Below are 6,234 nucleotides of genomic sequence, written 5' to 3'. Positions count from 1 at the left end.
CAGTGTTTGCGAACAATTTACATTAACACCAACTATCTATTTACCCACACAGATATATACGTCAGTTTATATATATATATATATATATATATATATATATATATATATATATATGCATGTATATATGCATGTATTAGTATATTTGTGTGTACGATGCACATAGATACAAGTGGATACTGCAACTACTACTATCATCACTAGAGAAGCAATCACTAGCTTCAGGCATTAATACCTTCTCGTTGTTATTTTCCAGTCTCATTTAAATCAATAACTACCTTCTACTCTCTCTCTCTCTCTCTCTCTCTCTCTCTCTCTCTCTCTCTCTCTCTCTCACTCACTCTCTCTCTCCTCTCATGTTGAGTCTCTGCTTTTCTATCTCTTTCTCTGGTTCTCCGTTATTATGTACCTCTTTCTATCTCTTTCTCCTTCTCTCTGTATTTATGTTTATCTCTCTCTCTCTTTTTCTAGATACCTCTATCTTTGTATCTCTAATTCCCTCCGACCTTGCTCTTCAGAGCAATAGCTTCTTTAGCCACCATTCTATCGCTATGGAAGAACACATTCACTTTTATAAAATGATGCAACCTTTCTTATTTTATATATTCAACACTAATGGAGCTCCACAATCTAACAAGACAATACATAATCTTTTACGAGTGTAATATATACATACATAGATATTTGTAACTAAAACACACAGAACAACTGAAATTTAAAGTGTTTTTTCCCCTAAGCCTTATCTTTTTATGTTAAAAAAAGAAAAAACAAACCAAAACAAATCCTTTTTTACAATTAATTTACAGTACCATCATTAAGTGAAAAAAGCTGAGAAAAGATTCAAAGGAATATCATTCACACTGGCGCCCACCGCCGAATTTCTGCTTCTAAACTCAACCTTAAGTAATTTCTGCCACGATAGACAAGGTAAGAAGAGTCTAAACCATTTCTTCTCTGGCTTTATATTGTCTTTAATTATCTTCCATTTCTTGTATAAGATGGTATACAGACTACACACACACACACACACACACACACACACACACACACACACACACACACACAATGTAATGAAGGTGAGAAGGCCGAAACTTCGAAGTCACTTTCAACCATTTCCTTGTAAAAATTTAATAAAGCATGTACTCCACTAAAATGTACTCAGTTTAATCTTAAATTATTTTTTCTATTTTACTTGACATAAACACAAGCACACACATACATGTGTGTATGTATGTATGCATGTATGTATTTATGTATGTGTGTGTGGAAAGAGAGAGAGAGAGAGAGAGAGAGAAAGAGAGGGAAAGGTCGTTCTGTTACCATGAAGAACATGATGATTCTTGATGAATCTAGAAGGTTTTATAGATGAGTAGGAAAAAAAAAAAGAATCATTGATTTCTGTCGTGAGTGTATGCTTAATATGCGAGAATGGGTGGGTGTGGATTTGTCTTTCGTTATGAGTGCAGCGACCTACCTAAATATCCATATATATATATATATATATATATATATATATATATATATATATATATAATAGCTGTAACCTAAACGGTAATTACATTAAACGTTATCTTCAGCGGGATCACCTCTATTTCTTTTCTTTTTGTCTCTCCGTGTTAAGCATACATATATAATAATACTTAATAGAAAGATGCTTTTTTTTTTGTTAGATATTTCTTAAATTAAGGTCTCCTCCAGTGGAGGGATACTCGAGCTGGTCAACACCAGTATATGATTGGTACTTATATTGCGCTTCCCATTCATTCTAATTAGAATTATATATATATATATATATATATATATATACATATATATATACATATATATATATATATATATCATTCATCTTCACCATTCTTATTCGATTCTTTTGTATTTCTTCCCCTTTTTTGGCATAATTAACATTAATTAAAAAAAAAAAAAATAATCATCTAAGAAATGGGTGGGTATTCTTTATTTAACGATTCTTTTTTTTTTTTTATTGATAAATTTTAGAAATATGTTTTGATGATATAGTGTGGGGGGTGGGAGTGAAAAAAGAATTGAGGGATCATTTTGTGATGTTCGAGCAATGTTGCTTTGATCCCTCACTACATGGCCATTCTATGGGTAAAACACTCTCAAGAGTTGCGTACGCTTAACTAAATATGGTGTTTCCGCGAGGAGAAACAATGATCGACTTTCTGATTCTATGTCTATTCCTGAAACCAGAAACAATCAGGCACAGTAGGAAGAGGAAACTTCTAGTGTCTAATTAGTTCTATATACAAAGGTTTCTGAGTACGCCGATTGTTGTAGCTTTTCAGCCGTATATTTACGCAAATAGCAACTTGCGTCTTTCTACAGCTGACAATAGAACCAAACACGTCATTCGGCGTATTAGGAATGGCTCTTCCAGACCCTCTCACCGTCTATCCACTTTCACTATATATTTTTTTCTCTCTCTCTCTTTGGTTTGTATATCTTTCTGTATCGCACTCTCTGTATGTCTGTCTGTCTCTCTCTCTGTATAGCTCTCTCTCTCTCTCTCTCTGTATAGCTGTCTCTTTCTCTTTGCATCACACTGTCTGCCTGTCTCTCTCACTCAAACATATGATACACAGATACAAAGCTGTGTTTATAATGAAGTTAAGAGGTATCCCACGAAGTGAACTGGCCTCTTTATTTCTTGCTGAGAGGAGAATCGTTATGTTTATCCTTCACCAGTCTTCTTGTAAGAGAGGAAGGCAGAGGTGTGTGTGTTTGGGTGCGATGGTACTGCAAATTCGGTGGATGAATTGAAAAGAAATATGGTGATTGAGAGAGAGAAGATGGGAGAACGGTTGAAATACAGAATATGATTGAATAGAGAGAGGGGGGAAACCTGCTGTGCAATGTAATATAAAATAAGTAGAGAGGGGGAGAGCACTAACAGCTGTTAGTTGTGCACTCCATAGTAGCCTAGTATTATTGTGTTGGCGGATCGTTTTGCTCAAAAATTCTGCAGTAACAACCACAATTGCATATCACTGCTACAACTCGCCACAGAGCTCTGTTCTCCTCCCCCCGTCACTTATATATTTGTTGTCAATTTATCTCCTAATTAGTAATAGCACTCGTTATAGTTTTAAATAATCTTCTGATATTTTAAAATGAAAGCGACTTTACTTGCACCGGGCACCAAAATACCATCTACTTTCAATTTTCTATTCACACACACGCTTATTTATATATACGCATACATGTGCGTGTGAGTAAAGGAAATGTTAACAGTGACTTCGAAGTTTTGGTTTGTTTACCATCGTCGATGTTACAACAACTTTTCTTTTTGTAAAAAAGAAAAAAAAGTACTCTTCTGAACAGTACTGAGTGATCGTTCAGTTTACTGTTTTTATACGTAACTTTACATTAAAATAAACATCACGCACACACACACACATGCATATATATATAGGCGCTGTGTGGTAAGTAGCTTGCTTACCAACCACATAGTTCCGGATTCTTTTCCCACTGCGTGGCACCTTGGGCAAGTGTCTTCTACTATAGCCTCGGGCCGACCAAAGCCTTGTGAGTGGATTTGGTAGACGGAAACATGTGTGTGTGTATGTTTGTGTGTCTGTATTTGTCCCCACCCCAACATCGCTTGACAACCGATGGTGGTGCGTTTACGTCCCCGTAACTTAGCGGTTGGGCAAAAGGGACCGATAGAATAAGTACTAGGTTTCCAAAGAATAAGTGAATAAGTCCTGGGGTCGATTTGCTCAACTAAAGGCGGTGCTCCAGCATGGCCGCAGTCAAATGACTGAAACAAGTAAAAGAGTATATGTATATATATGCACATACAGCTATATATGTGCAATGGCAAAATGACAGACCTTTGGTAATATGCTGTGCTTGAGTAGAAGACCCATCAAGCCAAGTGAAATCGTAGTTGTGGCAGATAATAGTGTCATGCAACTGGCACTCGTGTCAGTGGCAAAGCACCTATTACACTCTCAGAGTGGTTGGCATTAGGAAGGGTATCCAGCTGTAGAAATCATGCCAAATCAGTCTGGAGTCTGGTGCAGCCCCTCAGCTTACCAGTCTGGTCAAACTGTCTAACCCATGCCAGCATCGACAACGGACGTTAAATGATGATAATGTGTATATGTGTGTATATGCATATATGTGTGTGTGTGTGTGTATGTATATACATACGTATATATGTGTGTGTATATATTCGTTTATATGTATATGAGTGTATATATATATATATATGTATATATATATATATATATATATATATATATATATATATATATATATGTATATATATATATATGTGTGTGTGTATATATATATATGTATTTGCATGTGTAAATATATATATATATATATATATATTATATATATATATATATATTATATATATATATATATATATTATATATATATATATATATATATATATATATATATATATATATATATATATATATATATATATATATATATTATATATATATATATATATATATATATATATATATATCTTGTTTCTATTATGCAAAAGTGTCGTAAGTCCAAAATGTTGCTTTTCCAGAAAACGAAAAAATAATTTCACCATTCCATAACAAAACCGTTGTACTACACATTGACAATTTTTGATATCTTGGCATCTAAAGCAGCTGGAGATACGATAGTTTGACCAAAAGAGCTAGTTATTGCAAGCAAAAATACCGAAGAAAAAAAACCCCATTTGGACAAATTTGGATATATGATAGTTTAACATAATAACAACGATATATATATTTTAATATTTAGCAGAAGTAACAGAGTGATTCAAGGTCTGAGAGTTTCGTGCATTGGCACTTATCAAACTAGTTTGATAAGTGCCAACACACAAAACTCCCTGATCTTGAATCACTCTGTTACTTCTAAATATTAATCACAATATACATATACTCATGTATTGAGTTCTATATTTCCTGTTTGCATCAACATACCCCTCCCTCTCTCTCTCTCATATATATATATATATATATATATATATATATATATATATACATATATATATATATATGTGTATGTGTGTGTGTAAACTTGGGTGGTGGTATCACACTCTACCATCCTAAATAAGTAAAAGGACACATTATAGTTGTATATACCCCCTACAAGTAGGCTGGTCATGTTTGGAACCCTTTTGATCATGCTTAGTAGGAAACATCATCATCATTGTTTTAATGTCTGTTGATGCTTAGTTGTAGTTCAGTCCTGTTCAATGGAATTCCACTCCTTATCATGTGTTTTACTTTTTGTTTTCCCAGGCATAGTATATCTAGGATTATATGATACAATATGTGCTTCCTTTGTTTAAGACAGGTGTGTGTAACTTGAGAGAGAGTTGGCTGCTATATCTAGCAAAATGAAAGACTATTATGGCTTGTTTTTTGCTTTTTGGCCTAGTTTGAGTGGGTCTGCAGCATGGCTTGGTGCTACTGCCATTCTACACAATTTAACATCATATTGTTCCTGGAATCAATCTAACTTGGAGCCACCCTCAATCACTTCTCCATATCTTTCCTCGTTTACTTCACGCTACTGTTCCTTCCTGTTGTCAACACATGGTCCCTTTCCACTCCTTAGGCATTGTCCCTACATACATTACCACTAAAAGTTAGATGAACTGTCTACCTTATACACATTGGCTCAGCGGCTCACTATTTACTTTGATTGTTTCTTGTGTCCAAGTATTTCAATATCATCCTGATCGAGTGGTTCCTCCATGCTGATGTCATTGATGACTTCAAATGGTGAATCCTCATGTGAAACAGACAGGAACAAAAATGGCCACGAAAAGTTGACAGTGGGTGTGATTGCTATTATTGCATCTTTTGTTCTCCATGCTTTTGTTTTCATCTTTGCTTTATCTTTCTACTAGCTGACATATCTGGTAATTCCTGGGAAAGTGGGGATTATCCCTTGGTTCTGTTCTCATAATTGTTTCGCTAATCCAATAACAACAATACAAAGTATGTAGCCCTTAAAGCAGTTTTTGTGCATTTACAGAGAATGCCAAACTGTCTTACACAGGATCTTGTTTTTAGGAATTCCCAATAAGTTATGAATACCCAAATTGTGAAGTCAGTTATGTAATAACATGAAATTAATTACCTGATAGTAAGAATTCAAATAAAGTGCCCCCAAAAAGGGCTTTAATGCGTTCCCAGAGTATATAGAGCATAGGAGGAAATACTAATAAGGTATGTAGACTAAAAT

The 6,234-nt window shown here is 34.5% G+C and overlaps 1 protein-coding gene across 1 annotated transcript in view; it reads left to right on the top strand.

Moving 5' to 3' along the window:
- Positions 1–513: 513 nt before the first annotated feature.
- LOC106884173 (inositol hexakisphosphate kinase 1) overlaps positions 514–6,234 on the top strand; it is a 126,135-nt gene continuing 120,414 nt past the window's right edge. Inside the window, exon 1 of the mRNA XM_089361638.1 lies at positions 514–924. The gene's annotated coding sequence lies outside the window, so the exon portion shown is untranslated. The remainder of the gene's footprint in view (positions 925–6,234) is intronic.

Source organism: Octopus bimaculoides, chromosome 13 (assembly GCF_046866305.1).
Source record: "Octopus bimaculoides isolate indiv1 chromosome 13, ASM4686630v1, whole genome shotgun sequence".
NCBI classification, from domain to species: domain Eukaryota; kingdom Metazoa; phylum Mollusca; class Cephalopoda; order Octopoda; family Octopodidae; genus Octopus; species Octopus bimaculoides.
Note: the sequence above shows the minus strand (reverse complement) of the source record. Positions and strands in the feature narration are given on the sequence as shown.